We start from the raw sequence: 15,710 nt of genomic DNA, 5'->3' as shown, positions 1-15,710 counted from the left end.
TACAGAGGGCAGGGTTTGGGGGCTGGGAAGGAAAGGGAAAAGATTAGGGTTTGGGGATGATGAAAGGGCTTTCTACGGGTAAGGATGGCAAAGGGTGGCAGTGACGGAAAGTCAGGCAACCTGTCCTGTCCGTCTTTTTGTATCGTGAATTGGAAAGACTGCAAGGGGGAGGGGAGTTGCTTGCGCCCTAAAGGAGGAGTTATTCAGATTCATTGCAGTGGGCGGCGGCTGCAAAACGCACCATTCTTCTTGTTTTTGCTCTGCAAAGCAGCCTTTTCAAGGGTTGGCTTGGGTGACAAAATGTCTTGTGTAGGCGTGGGTTTGTCTCCCTCTCGCTCTCTCTCCCTAAGATGTGTCCGGCATAGGCCAGGGTGCCACTCGAGGCCCAAACCAATTCTGGTTATCGCTTCTCGGCCTTTTGGCTAAGATCAAGTGTAGTATCTGTTCTTATCAGTTTAATATCTGATACGTCCCCTATCTGGGGACCATATATTAAATGGATTTTTAGAACAGGGAGATGGAAAAAGAGCTTGCTCTGTCCACTCCACGCATTGACCTGGTATTGCAGTACCTCCAGGAACGGTGCACCCCTTCTTAACCCAGTTTCCAAAAGCAGAACTCGATTCACCTGATTCATATTAGCCCGATTAGCGAATTGAAATGAATTTTTATCTAACACACTTTTTACTTGCTTTATTCATCCAAATAGCAAACTCATCACCACTCAACTTCACCAACTCTGCTATGTCCCGTGCAGTATCTTGTTGTCAGTCTAATCTAGATCATGTGTAATTGAATGGAATAGATCCCTTTTGGACAAAGTGGAGTCAGATGCTGCAGTGACCACAGGTGTGAGAGGATCTACAATTGGCATCTGGTGTTATCTCTCTGCTTCCACTCCAAATAAAGTTACCTGTTGTTACCTGAACGTCAAATACTAAGAATGGGCGGCCTATGAAAGAATTAGTACTTTCATTAAGTATACTAAACCGGCTAATTGGGAATAGACAAACTGTAAAAAGCCCTCTGAGAAAGCCCCTCTCTAACCTTTGTTAGTAAGCTTTTCTGTAGCCTGCCTGTTGATGTATTTTCGGTTTGAACAGTGCACAACATGAAGAGACGGAACACTGGCGGCTTGTCACAATGCCCCCCGATGACATCACAATAGCGCTGCTGCCTAGAAAACAAGCTGCGCAGAAGAAGTTGTTCTTTGGGTGGGAGGGTGGGCTAGTGGAAGGAGGGGGCAATCTCTTTTTTTCCCGGGTGGTAGGGGGATGACAGGAGAAGGGAAGCGGGTGGTGAGAAAGGTACAGAGGGCAGGGTTTGGGGGCTGGGAAGGAAAGGGAAAAGATTAGGGTTTGGGGATGATGAAAGGGCTTTCTACGGGTAAGGATGGCAAAGGGTGGCAGTGACGGAAAGTCAGGCAACCTGTCCTGTCCGTCTTTTTGTATCGTGAATTGGAAAGACTGCAAGGGGGAGGGGAGTTGCTTGCGCCCTAAAGGAGGAGTTATTCAGATTCATTGCAGTGGGCGGCGGCTGCAAAACGCACCATTCTTCTTGTTTTTGCTCTGCAAAGCAGCCTTTTCAAGGGTTGGCTTGGGTGACAAAATGTCTTGTGTAGGCGTGGGTTTGTCTCCCTCTCGCTCTCTCTCCCTAAGATGTGTCCGGCATAGGCCAGGGTGCCACTCGAGGCCCAAACCAATTCTGGTTATCGCTTCTCGGCCTTTTGGCTAAGATCAAGTGTAGTATCTGTTCTTATCAGTTTAATATCTGATACGTCCCCTATCTGGGGACCATATATTAAATGGATTTTTAGAACAGGGAGATGGAAAAAGAGCTTGCTCTGTCCACTCCACGCATTGACCTGGTATTGCAGTACCTCCAGGAACGGTGCACCCCTTCTTAACCCAGTTTCCAAAAGCAGAACTCAATTCACCTGATTCATATTAGCCCGATTAGCGAATTGAAATGAATTTTTATCTAACACACTTTTTACTTGCTTTATTCATCCAAATAGCAAACTCATCACCACTCAACTTCACCAACTCTGCTATGTCCCGTGCAGTATCTTGTTGTCAGTCTAATCTAGATCATGTGTAATTGAATGGAATAGATCCCTTTTGGACAAAGTGGAGTCAGATGCTGCAGTGACCACAGGTGTGAGAGGATCTACAATTGGCATCTGGTGTTATCTCTCTGCTTCCACTCCAAATAAAGTTACCTGTTGTTACCTGAACGTCAAATACTAAGAATGGGCGGCCTATGAAAGAATTAGTACTTTCATTAAGTATACTAAACCGGCTAATTGGGAATAGACAAACTGTAAAAAGCCCTCTGAGAAAGCCCCTCTCTAACCTTTGTTAGTAAGCTTTTCTGTAGCCTGCCTGTTGATGTATTTTCGGTTTGAACAGTGCACAACATGAAGAGACGGAACACTGGCGGCTTGTCACAATGCCCCCCGATGACATCACAATAGCGCTGCTGCCTAGAAAACAAGCTGCGCAGAAGAAGTTGTTCTTTGGGTGGGAGGGTGGGCTAGTGGAAGGAGGGGGCAATCTCTTTTTTTCCCGGGTGGTAGGGGGATGACAGGAGAAGGGAAGCGGGTGGTGAGAAAGGTACAGAGGGCAGGGTTTGGGGGCTGGGAAGGAAAGGGAAAAGATTAGGGTTTGGGGATGATGAAAGGGCTTTCTACGGGTAAGGATGGCAAAGGGTGGCAGTGACGGAAAGTCAGGCAACCTGTCCTGTCCGTCTTTTTGTATCGTGAATTGGAAAGACTGCAAGGGGGAGGGGAGTTGCTTGCGCCCTAAAGGAGGAGTTATTCAGATTCATTGCAGTGGGCGGCGGCTGCAAAACGCACCATTCTTCTTGTTTTTGCTCTGCAAAGCAGCCTTTTCAAGGGTTGGCTTGGGTGACAAAATGTCTTGTGTAGGCGTGGGTTTGTCTCCCTCTCGCTCTCTCTCCCTAAGATGTGTCCGGCATAGGCCAGGGTGCCACTCGAGGCCCAAACCAATTCTGGTTATCGCTTCTCGGCCTTTTGGCTAAGATCAAGTGTAGTATCTGTTCTTATCAGTTTAATATCTGATACGTCCCCTATCTGGGGACCATATATTAAATGGATTTTTAGAACAGGGAGATGGAAAAAGAGCTTGCTCTGTCCACTCCACGCATTGACCTGGTATTGCAGTACCTCCAGGAACGGTGCACCCCTTCTTAACCCAGTTTCCAAAAGCAGAACTCAATTCACCTGATTCATATTAGCCCGATTTAATGAATTGGAAGAAAGCATACGTCTTCATATGCACCTCAATTTGGCCCATTCACTTTTCACACTTCCTCCTTTTGTTTTTTATCTTTCACACTTTTGACTTTCTTTATTCATCCAAATAGCAAACTCATCACCACTCAACCTGACCAACTCGGCTATGTCCCCGTGCTGCAGTTCTCTGTCTTATCTAGATCATTTGCAATTGAATGGAATAGATCCCTTTTGGACAAAGTGGATTCACCTGCTGCTGCAGTGACCACAGGTGTGATAAGATCTAGAATTGGCATCTGGTGCGATCTCTCCGCTTCCACTCCAAAGAAAGTTACCTGTTTATTCCTATCATGCATTGGTTTTTGGGGTTTTCTTTGAGTAATGATGATCTCTTTAGTAGTCTGTTGGCGCCCTCTCCTGGAGGAATAGTTTGCTTGCTCTTGGACATTCTAAAAGAGAGGTCATGATAGACATTGAGCTTCTGAGCTCAATTGGGGACAGTCATGGGTGATGAATGTTTGCAACCTACTGCGAAGCCTCATACCGCAATATAAGGAACGTCAAATACTAAGAAAGGGCGGCCTATGAAAGAATTACTACTTTCAATAAGTACACTTAAACGGCTAATTGGGAATAGAAAAACTGTAAAAAGCCCTCTGAGAAAGCCCCCCTCTAACCTTTGATAGTAAGCTTTTCTGTAGTCTGCCTGTTGATGTATTTTCCGTTTGAACTGTGCACAACATGAAGAGACGGAACACTGGCGGCTTGTCACAATGCCCCCCGATGACATCACAATAGCGCTGCTGCCTAGAAAACAAGCTGCGCAGAAGAAGTTGTTCTTTGGGTGGGAGGGTGGGCTAGTGGAAGGAGGGGGCAATCTCTTTTTTTCCCGGGTGGTAGGGGGATGACAGGAGAAGGGAAGCGGGTGGTGAGAAAGGTACAGAGGGCAGGGTTTGGGGGCTGGGAAGGAAAGGGAAAAGATTAGGGTTTGGGGATGATGAAAGGGCTTTCTACGGGTAAGGATGGCAAAGGGTGGCAGTGACGGAAAGTCAGGCAACCTGTCCTGTCCGTCTTTTTGTATCGTGAATTGGAAAGACTGCAAGGGGGAGGGGAGTTGCTTGCGCCCTAAAGGAGGAGTTATTCAGATTCATTGCAGTGGGCGGCGGCTGCAAAACGCACCATTCTTCTTGTTTTTGCTCTGCAAAGCAGCCTTTTCAAGGGTTGGCTTGGGTGACAAAATGTCTTGTGTAGGCGTGGGTTTGTCTCCCTCTCGCTCTCTCTCCCTAAGATGTGTCCGGCATAGGCCAGGGTGCCACTCGAGGCCCAAACCAATTCTGGTTATCGCTTCTCGGCCTTTTGGCTAAGATCAAGTGTAGTATCTGTTCTTATCAGTTTAATATCTGATACGTCCCCTATCTGGGGACCATATATTAAATGGATTTTTAGAACAGGGAGATGGAAAAAGAGCTTGCTCTGTCCACTCCACGCATTGACCTGGTATTGCAGTACCTCCAGGAACGGTGCACCCCTTCTTAACCCAGTTTCCAAAAGCAGAACTCAATTCACCTGATTCATATTAGCCCGATTTAATGAATTGGAAGAAAGCATACGTCTTCATATGCACCTCAATTTGGCCCATTCACTTTTCACACTTCCTCCTTTTGTTTTTTATCTTTCACACTTTTGACTTTCTTTATTCATCCAAATAGCAAACTCATCACCACTCAACCTGACCAACTCGGCTATGTCCCCGTGCTGCAGTTCTCTGTCTTATCTAGATCATTTGCAATTGAATGGAATAGATCCCTTTTGGACAAAGTGGATTCACCTGCTGCTGCAGTGACCACAGGTGTGATAAGATCTAGAATTGGCATCTGGTGCGATCTCTCCGCTTCCACTCCAAAGAAAGTTACCTGTTTATTCCTATCATGCATTGGTTTTTGGGGTTTTCTTTGAGTAATGATGATCTCTTTAGTAGTCTGTTGGCGCCCTCTCCTGGAGGAATAGTTTGCTTGCTCTTGGACATTCTAAAAGAGAGGTCATGATAGACATTGAGCTTCTGAGCTCAATTGGGGACAGTCATGGGTGATGAATGTTTGCAACCTACTGCGAAGCCTCATACCGCAATATAAGGAACGTCAAATACTAAGAAAGGGCGGCCTATGAAAGAATTACTACTTTCAATAAGTACACTTAAACGGCTAATTGGGAATAGAAAAACTGTAAAAAGCCCTCTGAGAAAGCCCCCCTCTAACCTTTGATAGTAAGCTTTTCTGTAGTCTGCCTGTTGATGTATTTTCCGTTTGAACTGTGCACAACATGAAGAGACGGAACACTGGCGGCTTGTCACAATGCCCCCCGATGACATCACAATAGCGCTGCTGCCTAGAAAACAAGCTGCGCAGAAGAAGTTGTTCTTTGGGTGGGAGGGTGGGCTAGTGGAAGGAGGGGGCAATCTCTTTTTTTCCCGGGTGGTAGGGGGATGACAGGAGAAGGGAAGCGGGTGGTGAGAAAGGTACAGAGGGCAGGGTTTGGGGGCTGGGAAGGAAAGGGAAAAGATTAGGGTTTGGGGATGATGAAAGGGCTTTCTACGGGTAAGGATGGCAAAGGGTGGCAGTGACGGAAAGTCAGGCAACCTGTCCTGTCCGTCTTTTTGTATCGTGAATTGGAAAGACTGCAAGGGGGAGGGGAGTTGCTTGCGCCCTAAAGGAGGAGTTATTCAGATTCATTGCAGTGGGCGGCGGCTGCAAAACGCACCATTCTTCTTGTTTTTGCTCTGCAAAGCAGCCTTTTCAAGGGTTGGCTTGGGTGACAAAATGTCTTGTGTAGGCGTGGGTTTGTCTCCCTCTCGCTCTCTCTCCCTAAGATGTGTCCGGCATAGGCCAGGGTGCCACTCGAGGCCCAAACCAATTCTGGTTATCGCTTCTCGGCCTTTTGGCTAAGATCATGTGTAGTGTTGTTCGAAGAGGTGGTTTAAGCTCCAGGCCACCTTAGTACAATGATACACTGCACACTGGAAGGTTGCGCTTGCTAGTACTCTGGGTGGATAGTATATTCATCTAGAGGAAAACATGGCCCTACCAGGATCAAGGCTATTAGACTGAGTAAGGGTGGGGGGCTATAGTACAACGTGCCCCAGGACTGACGACCCTGGAGTGAGTCTGAGCTTGCTGGCTTGGGACCCCGGCAAGCCTTGGGCTCTGTAGCACACCGTACCTTGCCTTTTCATACTTTTTGAGCATATTACCCTATCCCGGCCTTCTGGCTAGGAAGGGAAATTTTTATAATCCCGGTCGGAGGTCTGGTCAGCTTTGGGCTGAGAAACTAACACCCGGTTGGAGGTCCGGGTCAGCTTCGGCTGAGAAACCAACACCCGGTTGGAGGTCTGGGTCAGCTTCGGCTGAGAAACCAACACCCGGTTGGAGGTCCGGTTAGCCTTGGGCTGAGAAACCAACACCGGTTGACGGTCCGGGCAGTTTCGGCTGCGAAACCAATAACTAGTAGCTCTCTACTCCACTTGGGTAAGATGCCTGGGTGGACGCTGGGAGCAACGACAAGGCTCAACCAGGCTTCGGCTTGGGGGAGCACCGAAGATCCCTGACCCTTGCTGTGGCCTTCTGGCTCGGAGGGACGGGGTTGATTTTTGGGGACCCTCTCCTCACGGTGGGGTCCACACGAATCCTAGCCTTTGCACTGTTTTTGGTGTGACTTCGGTCATGCATTTTTTGTGGTGCTTTGGAAAGCTTCATTAAATCAAAAATCTGTTCTTATCAGTTTAATATCTGATACGTCCCCTATCTGGGGACCATATATTAAATGGATTTTTAGAACAGGGAGATGGAAAAAGAGCTTGCTCTGTCCACTCCACGCATTGACCTGGTATTGCAGTACCTCCAGGAACGGTGCACCCCTTCTTAACCCAGTTTCCAAAAGCAGAACTCAATTCACCTGATTCATATTAGCCCGATTTAATGAATTGGAAGAAAGCATACGTCTTCATATGCACCTCAATTTGGCCCATTCACTTTTCACACTTCCTCCTTTTGTTTTTTATCTTTCACACTTTTGACTTTCTTTATTCATCCAAATAGCAAACTCATCACCACTCAACCTGACCAACTCGGCTATGTCCCCGTGCTGCAGTTCTCTGTCTTATCTAGATCATTTGCAATTGAATGGAATAGATCCCTTTTGGACAAAGTGGATTCACCTGCTGCTGCAGTGACCACAGGTGTGATAAGATCTAGAATTGGCATCTGGTGCGATCTCTCCGCTTCCACTCCAAAGAAAGTTACCTGTTTATTCCTATCATGCATTGGTTTTTGGGGTTTTCTTTGAGTAATGATGATCTCTTTAGTAGTCTGTTGGCGCCCTCTCCTGGAGGAATAGTTTGCTTGCTCTTGGACATTCTAAAAGAGAGGTCATGATAGACATTGAGCTTCTGAGCTCAATTGGGGACAGTCATGGGTGATGAATGTTTGCAACCTACTGCGAAGCCTCATACCGCAATATAAGGAACGTCAAATACTAAGAAAGGGCGGCCTATGAAAGAATTACTACTTTCAATAAGTACACTTAAACGGCTAATTGGGAATAGAAAAACTGTAAAAAGCCCTCTGAGAAAGCCCCCCTCTAACCTTTGATAGTAAGCTTTTCTGTAGTCTGCCTGTTGATGTATTTTCCGTTTGAACTGTGCACAACATGAAGAGACGGAACACTGGCGGCTTGTCACAATGCCCCCCGATGACATCACAATAGCGCTGCTGCCTAGAAAACAAGCTGCGCAGAAGAAGTTGTTCTTTGGGTGGGAGGGTGGGCTAGTGGAAGGAGGGGGCAATCTCTTTTTTTCCCGGGTGGTAGGGGGATGACAGGAGAAGGGAAGCGGGTGGTGAGAAAGGTACAGAGGGCAGGGTTTGGGGGCTGGGAAGGAAAGGGAAAAGATTAGGGTTTGGGGATGATGAAAGGGCTTTCTACGGGTAAGGATGGCAAAGGGTGGCAGTGACGGAAAGTCAGGCAACCTGTCCTGTCCGTCTTTTTGTATCGTGAATTGGAAAGACTGCAAGGGGGAGGGGAGTTGCTTGCGCCCTAAAGGAGGAGTTATTCAGATTCATTGCAGTGGGCGGCGGCTGCAAAACGCACCATTCTTCTTGTTTTTGCTCTGCAAAGCAGCCTTTTCAAGGGTTGGCTTGGGTGACAAAATGTCTTGTGTAGGCGTGGGTTTGTCTCCCTCTCGCTCTCTCTCCCTAAGATGTGTCCGGCATAGGCCAGGGTGCCACTCGAGGCCCAAACCAATTCTGGTTATCGCTTCTCGGCCTTTTGGCTAAGATCAAGTGTAGTATCTGTTCTTATCAGTTTAATATCTGATACGTCCCCTATCTGGGGACCATATATTAAATGGATTTTTAGAACAGGGAGATGGAAAAAGAGCTTGCTCTGTCCACTCCACGCATTGACCTGGTATTGCAGTACCTCCAGGAACGGTGCACCCCTTCTTAACCCAGTTTCCAAAAGCAGAACTCAATTCACCTGATTCATATTAGCCCGATTTAATGAATTGGAAGAAAGCATACGTCTTCATATGCACCTCAATTTGGCCCATTCACTTTTCACACTTCCTCCTTTTGTTTTTTATCTTTCACACTTTTGACTTTCTTTATTCATCCAAATAGCAAACTCATCACCACTCAACCTGACCAACTCGGCTATGTCCCCGTGCTGCAGTTCTCTGTCTTATCTAGATCATTTGCAATTGAATGGAATAGATCCCTTTTGGACAAAGTGGATTCACCTGCTGCTGCAGTGACCACAGGTGTGATAAGATCTAGAATTGGCATCTGGTGCGATCTCTCCGCTTCCACTCCAAAGAAAGTTACCTGTTTATTCCTATCATGCATTGGTTTTTGGGGTTTTCTTTGAGTAATGATGATCTCTTTAGTAGTCTGTTGGCGCCCTCTCCTGGAGGAATAGTTTGCTTGCTCTTGGACATTCTAAAAGAGAGGTCATGATAGACATTGAGCTTCTGAGCTCAATTGGGGACAGTCATGGGTGATGAATGTTTGCAACCTACTGCGAAGCCTCATACCGCAATATAAGGAACGTCAAATACTAAGAAAGGGCGGCCTATGAAAGAATTACTACTTTCAATAAGTACACTTAAACGGCTAATTGGGAATAGAAAAACTGTAAAAAGCCCTCTGAGAAAGCCCCCCTCTAACCTTTGATAGTAAGCTTTTCTGTAGTCTGCCTGTTGATGTATTTTCCGTTTGAACTGTGCACAACATGAAGAGACGGAACACTGGCGGCTTGTCACAATGCCCCCCGATGACATCACAATAGCGCTGCTGCCTAGAAAACAAGCTGCGCAGAAGAAGTTGTTCTTTGGGTGGGAGGGTGGGCTAGTGGAAGGAGGGGGCAATCTCTTTTTTTCCCGGGTGGTAGGGGGATGACAGGAGAAGGGAAGCGGGTGGTGAGAAAGGTACAGAGGGCAGGGTTTGGGGGCTGGGAAGGAAAGGGAAAAGATTAGGGTTTGGGGATGATGAAAGGGCTTTCTACGGGTAAGGATGGCAAAGGGTGGCAGTGACGGAAAGTCAGGCAACCTGTCCTGTCCGTCTTTTTGTATCGTGAATTGGAAAGACTGCAAGGGGGAGGGGAGTTGCTTGCGCCCTAAAGGAGGAGTTATTCAGATTCATTGCAGTGGGCGGCGGCTGCAAAACGCACCATTCTTCTTGTTTTTGCTCTGCAAAGCAGCCTTTTCAAGGGTTGGCTTGGGTGACAAAATGTCTTGTGTAGGCGTGGGTTTGTCTCCCTCTCGCTCTCTCTCCCTAAGATGTGTCCGGCATAGGCCAGGGTGCCACTCGAGGCCCAAACCAATTCTGGTTATCGCTTCTCGGCCTTTTGGCTAAGATCAAGTGTAGTATCTGTTCTTATCAGTTTAATATCTGATACGTCCCCTATCTGGGGACCATATATTAAATGGATTTTTAGAACAGGGAGATGGAAAAAGAGCTTGCTCTGTCCACTCCACGCATTGACCTGGTATTGCAGTACCTCCAGGAACGGTGCACCCCTTCTTAACCCAGTTTCCAAAAGCAGAACTCAATTCACCTGATTCATATTAGCCCGATTTAATGAATTGGAAGAAAGCATACGTCTTCATATGCACCTCAATTTGGCCCATTCACTTTTCACACTTCCTCCTTTTGTTTTTTATCTTTCACACTTTTGACTTTCTTTATTCATCCAAATAGCAAACTCATCACCACTCAACCTGACCAACTCGGCTATGTCCCCGTGCTGCAGTTCTCTGTCTTATCTAGATCATTTGCAATTGAATGGAATAGATCCCTTTTGGACAAAGTGGATTCACCTGCTGCTGCAGTGACCACAGGTGTGATAAGATCTAGAATTGGCATCTGGTGCGATCTCTCCGCTTCCACTCCAAAGAAAGTTACCTGTTTATTCCTATCATGCATTGGTTTTTGGGGTTTTCTTTGAGTAATGATGATCTCTTTAGTAGTCTGTTGGCGCCCTCTCCTGGAGGAATAGTTTGCTTGCTCTTGGACATTCTAAAAGAGAGGTCATGATAGACATTGAGCTTCTGAGCTCAATTGGGGACAGTCATGGGTGATGAATGTTTGCAACCTACTGCGAAGCCTCATACCGCAATATAAGGAACGTCAAATACTAAGAAAGGGCGGCCTATGAAAGAATTACTACTTTCAATAAGTACACTTAAACGGCTAATTGGGAATAGAAAAACTGTAAAAAGCCCTCTGAGAAAGCCCCCCTCTAACCTTTGATAGTAAGCTTTTCTGTAGTCTGCCTGTTGATGTATTTTCCGTTTGAACTGTGCACAACATGAAGAGACGGAACACTGGCGGCTTGTCACAATGCCCCCCGATGACATCACAATAGCGCTGCTGCCTAGAAAACAAGCTGCGCAGAAGAAGTTGTTCTTTGGGTGGGAGGGTGGGTTAGTGGAAGGAGGGGGCAATCTCTTTTTTTCCCGGGTGGTAGGGGGATGACAGGAGAAGGGAAGCGGGTGGTGAGAAAGGTACAGAGGGCAGGGTTTGGGGGCTGGGAAGGAAAGGGAAAAGATTAGGGTTTGGGGATGATGAAAGGGCTTTCTACGGGTAAGGATGGCAAAGGGTGGCAGTGACGGAAAGTCAGGCAACCTGTCCTGTCCGTCTTTTTGTATCGTGAATTGGAAAGACTGCAAGGGGGAGGGGAGTTGCTTGCGCCCTAAAGGAGGAGTTATTCAGATTCATTGCAGTGGGCGGCGGCTGCAAAACGCACCATTCTTCTTGTTTTTGCTCTGCAAAGCAGCCTTTTCAAGGGTTGGCTTGGGTGACAAAATGTCTTGTGTAGGCGTGGGTTTGTCTCCCTCTCGCTCTCTCTCCCTAAGATGTGTCCGGCATAGGCCAGGGTGCCACTCGAGGCCCAAACCAATTCTGGTTATCGCTTCTCGGCCTTTTGGCTAAGATCAAGTGTAGTAGTATCGTTTGAAAAGGTGGTTTAAGGCTCCGGCCACCTTAGTACAATGATGCAATGCACACTGGAAGGTTGCGCTTGTTAGTACTTTAGGAGGATAGTATATCCATCTAGAGGAAACCATGGCCCTACCAGGATCGAGGCTATTAGACTGAGTAAGTGTGGGGGTTATGGTGCAATGTGCCCCAGGAATGGACACCCTGGAGGGAGTCTGAACTTGCTAGGTTGGGACCCTGGTAAGCCTCAGACTCTGTCGCACGCCGCGCCTTGCCTATTCATACTTTCCAAGCATATTGCCCTATCCCGGCCTTCTGGCTAAGAAGGGAAATTTTTATAATCCCGGTCGGAGGTCCGGTCAGCTTTGGGCTGAGAAACCAACACTCGGTTGGAGGTCCGGGTCAGCTTTGGCTGAGAAACCAACACCCGGTTGGAGGTCCGGTTAGCCTTGGGCTGAGAAACCAACACCCGGTTGGAGGTCCGGTCAGCCTTGGGCTGAGAAACCAACACCCGGTTGGAGGTCCGGTCAGCCTTGGGCTGAGAAACCAACACCGGTTGACGGTCCGGGCAGTCTCGGCTGCGAAACCAACGACTAGTAGCTCCCTACTCCACTTGGGTAAGATGCCTCGGTGGACGCTGGGAGCAACAACAAGGCTCAACCAGGCTTCGGCTTGGGGGAGCACCGAAGATCCCTGACCCTCGCTGTGGCCTTCTGGCTCGGAGGGACGGGGTTGATTTTTGGGGATCCTCTTCTCACGGAGGGGTCCACACGAATCCTAGCCTTTGCACTGTTTTTGGTGTGACTTCGGTCATGCATTTTTGCGGTGCTTTGGAAAGCTTCATTAAATCAAAAATCTGTTCTTATCAGTTTAATATCTGATACATCCCCTATCTGGGGACCATATATTAAATGGATTTTTAGAACAGGGAGATGGAAAAAGAGCTTGCTCTGTCCACTCCACGCATTGACCTGGTATTGCAGTACCTCCAGGAACGGTGCACCCCTTCTTAACCCAGTTTCCAAAAGCAGAACTCAATTCACCTGATTCATATTAGCCCGATTTAATGAATTGGAAGAAAGCATACGTCTTCATATGCACCTCAATTTGGCCCATTCACTTTTCACACTTCCTCCTTTTGTTTTTTATCTTTCACACTTTTGACTTTCTTTATTCATCCAAATAGCAAACTCATCACCACTCAACCTGACCAACTCGGCTATGTCCCCGTGCTGCAGTTCTCTGTCTTATCTAGATCATTTGCAATTGAATGGAATAGATCCCTTTTGGACAAAGTGGATTCACCTGCTGCTGCAGTGACCACAGGTGTGATAAGATCTAGAATTGGCATCTGGTGCGATCTCTCCGCTTCCACTCCAAAGAAAGTTACCTGTTTATTCCTATCATGCATTGGTTTTTGGGGTTTTCTTTGAGTAATGATGATCTCTTTAGTAGTCTGTTGGCGCCCTCTCCTGGAGGAATAGTTTGCTTGCTCTTGGACATTCTAAAAGAGAGGTCATGATAGACATTGAGCTTCTGAGCTCAATTGGGGACAGTCATGGGTGATGAATGTTTGCAACCTACTGCGAAGCCTCATACCGCAATATAAGGAACGTCAAATACTAAGAAAGGGCGGCCTATGAAAGAATTACTACTTTCAATAAGTACACTTAAACGGCTAATTGGGAATAGAAAAACTGTAAAAAGCCCTCTGAGAAAGCCCCCCTCTAACCTTTGATAGTAAGCTTTTCTGTAGTCTGCCTGTTGATGTATTTTCCGTTTGAACTGTGCACAACATGAAGAGACGGAACACTGGCGGCTTGTCACAATGCCCCCCGATGACATCACAATAGCGCTGCTGCCTAGAAAACAAGCTGCGCAGAAGAAGTTGTTCTTTGGGTGGGAGGGTGGGCTAGTGGAAGGAGGGGGCAATCTCTTTTTTTCCCGGGTGGTAGGGGGATGACAGGAGAAGGGAAGCGGGTGGTGAGAAAGGTACAGAGGGCAGGGTTTGGGGGCTGGGAAGGAAAGGGAAAAGATTAGGGTTTGGGGATGATGAAAGGGCTTTCTACGGGTAAGGATGGCAAAGGGTGGCAGTGACGGAAAGTCAGGCAACCTGTCCTGTCCGTCTTTTTGTATCGTGAATTGGAAAGACTGCAAGGGGGAGGGGAGTTGCTTGCGCCCTAAAGGAGGAGTTATTCAGATTCATTGCAGTGGGCGGCGGCTGCAAAACGCACCATTCTTCTTGTTTTTGCTCTGCAAAGCAGCCTTTTCAAGGGTTGGCTTGGGTGACAAAATGTCTTGTGTAGGCGTGGGTTTGTCTCCCTCTCGCTCTCTCTCCCTAAGATGTGTCCGGCATAGGCCAGGGTGCCACTCGAGGCCCAAACCAATTCTGGTTATCGCTTCTCGGCCTTTTGGCTAAGATCAAGTGTAGTATCTGTTCTTATCAGTTTAATATCTGATACGTCCCCTATCTGGGGACCATATATTAAATGGATTTTTAGAACAGGGAGATGGAAAAAGAGCTTGCTCTGTCCACTCCACGCATTGACCTGGTATTGCAGTACCTCCAGGAACGGTGCACCCCTTCTTAACCCAGTTTCCAAAAGCAGAACTCAATTCACCTGATTCATATTAGCCCGATTTAATGAATTGGAAGAAAGCATACGTCTTCATATGCACCTCAATTTGGCCCATTCACTTTTCACACTTCCTCCTTTTGTTTTTTATCTTTCACACTTTTGACTTTCTTTATTCATCCAAATAGCAAACTCATCACCACTCAACCTGACCAACTCGGCTATGTCCCCGTGCTGCAGTTCTCTGTCTTATCTAGATCATTTGCAATTGAATGGAATAGATCCCTTTTGGACAAAGTGGATTCACCTGCTGCTGCAGTGACCACAGGTGTGATAAGATCTAGAATTGGCATCTGGTGCGATCTCTCCGCTTCCACTCCAAAGAAAGTTACCTGTTTATTCCTATCATGCATTGGTTTTTGGGGTTTTCTTTGAGTAATGATGATCTCTTTAGTAGTCTGTTGGCGCCCTCTCCTGGAGGAATAGTTTGCTTGCTCTTGGACATTCTAAAAGAGAGGTCATGATAGACATTGAGCTTCTGAGCTCAATTGGGGACAGTCATGGGTGATGAATGTTTGCAACCTACTGCGAAGCCTCATACCGCAATATAAGGAACGTCAAATACTAAGAAAGGGCGGCCTATGAAAGAATTACTACTTTCAATAAGTACACTTAAACGGCTAATTGGGAATAGAAAAACTGTAAAAAGCCCTCTGAGAAAGCCCCCCTCTAACCTTTGATAGTAAGCTTTTCTGTAGTCTGCCTGTTGATGTATTTTCCGTTTGAACTGTGCACAACATGAAGAGACGGAACACTGGCGGCTTGTCACAATGCCCCCCGATGACATCACAATAGCGCTGCTGCCTAGAAAACAAGCTGCGCAGAAGAAGTTGTTCTTTGGGTGGGAGGGTGGGCTAGTGGAAGGAGGGGGCAATCTCTTTTTTTCCCGGGTGGTAGGGGGATGACAGGAGAAGGGAAGCGGGTGGTGAGAAAGGTACAGAGGGCAGGGTTTGGGGGCTGGGAAGGAAAGGGAAAAGATTAGGGTTTGGGGATGATGAAAGGGCTTTCTACGGGTAAGGATGGCAAAGGGTGGCAGTGACGGAAAGTCAGGCAACCTGTCCTGTCCGTCTTTTTGTATCGTGAATTGGAAAGACTGCAAGGGGGAGGGGAGTTGCTTGCGCCCTAAAGGAGGAGTTATTCAGATTCATTGCAGTGGGCGGCGGCTGCAAAACGCACCATTCTTCTTGTTTTTGCTCTGCAAAGCAGCCTTTTCAAGGGTTGGCTTGGGTGACAAAATGTCTTGTGTAGGCGTGGGTTTGTCTCCCTCTCGCTCTCTCTCCCTAAGATGTGTCCGGCATAGGCCAGGGTGCCACTCGAGGCCCAAACCAATTC

General features: G+C 47.3%; 9 non-coding genes and 1 pseudogene across 9 annotated transcripts; all 10 read left to right on the top strand.

Annotated features, from left to right (window-relative positions):
• The first annotated feature begins 402 nt into the window (after nt 1-402).
• On the top strand, nt 403-593 carry LOC142266553 (U2 spliceosomal RNA). The gene has a single exon (XR_012732621.1). It is a non-coding gene; the product is annotated as a U2 spliceosomal RNA (small nuclear RNA).
• A 1,117-nt stretch (nt 594-1,710) lies between these two features.
• On the top strand, nt 1,711-1,901 carry LOC142266552 (U2 spliceosomal RNA). The gene has a single exon (XR_012732620.1). It is a non-coding gene; the product is annotated as a U2 spliceosomal RNA (small nuclear RNA).
• Nucleotides 1,902-3,018: 1,117 nt separating this feature from the next.
• Nucleotides 3,019-3,209, top strand: LOC142266551 (U2 spliceosomal RNA). Its single transcript, XR_012732619.1, has one exon. It is a non-coding gene; the product is annotated as a U2 spliceosomal RNA (small nuclear RNA).
• A 1,387-nt stretch (nt 3,210-4,596) lies between these two features.
• LOC142266550 (U2 spliceosomal RNA) lies at nt 4,597-4,787 on the top strand. Its single transcript, XR_012732618.1, has one exon. It is a non-coding gene; the product is annotated as a U2 spliceosomal RNA (small nuclear RNA).
• A 2,189-nt stretch (nt 4,788-6,976) lies between these two features.
• On the top strand, nt 6,977-7,169 carry LOC142266504 (U2 spliceosomal RNA). Its single transcript, XR_012732579.1, has one exon. It is a non-coding gene; the product is annotated as a U2 spliceosomal RNA (small nuclear RNA).
• A 1,387-nt stretch (nt 7,170-8,556) lies between these two features.
• Nucleotides 8,557-8,747, top strand: LOC142266549 (U2 spliceosomal RNA). The gene has a single exon (XR_012732617.1). It is a non-coding gene; the product is annotated as a U2 spliceosomal RNA (small nuclear RNA).
• A 1,387-nt stretch (nt 8,748-10,134) lies between these two features.
• Nucleotides 10,135-10,325, top strand: LOC142266547 (U2 spliceosomal RNA). The gene has a single exon (XR_012732615.1). It is a non-coding gene; the product is annotated as a U2 spliceosomal RNA (small nuclear RNA).
• A 1,387-nt stretch (nt 10,326-11,712) lies between these two features.
• Nucleotides 11,713-11,857, top strand: LOC142266516 (U2 spliceosomal RNA; annotated as a pseudogene).
• Nucleotides 11,858-12,554: 697 nt separating this feature from the next.
• Nucleotides 12,555-12,750, top strand: LOC142266506 (U2 spliceosomal RNA). Its single transcript, XR_012732581.1, has one exon. It is a non-coding gene; the product is annotated as a U2 spliceosomal RNA (small nuclear RNA).
• Nucleotides 12,751-14,137: 1,387 nt separating this feature from the next.
• Nucleotides 14,138-14,328, top strand: LOC142266546 (U2 spliceosomal RNA). Its single transcript, XR_012732614.1, has one exon. It is a non-coding gene; the product is annotated as a U2 spliceosomal RNA (small nuclear RNA).
• Nucleotides 14,329-15,710: the final 1,382 nt, after the last annotated feature.

Source organism: Anomaloglossus baeobatrachus, unplaced genomic scaffold (genome assembly GCF_048569485.1).
Source record: "Anomaloglossus baeobatrachus isolate aAnoBae1 unplaced genomic scaffold, aAnoBae1.hap1 Scaffold_2862, whole genome shotgun sequence".
NCBI lineage: Eukaryota > Metazoa > Chordata > Amphibia > Anura > Aromobatidae > Anomaloglossus > Anomaloglossus baeobatrachus.
This window is presented reverse-complemented; position numbering and strand designations above follow the sequence as displayed.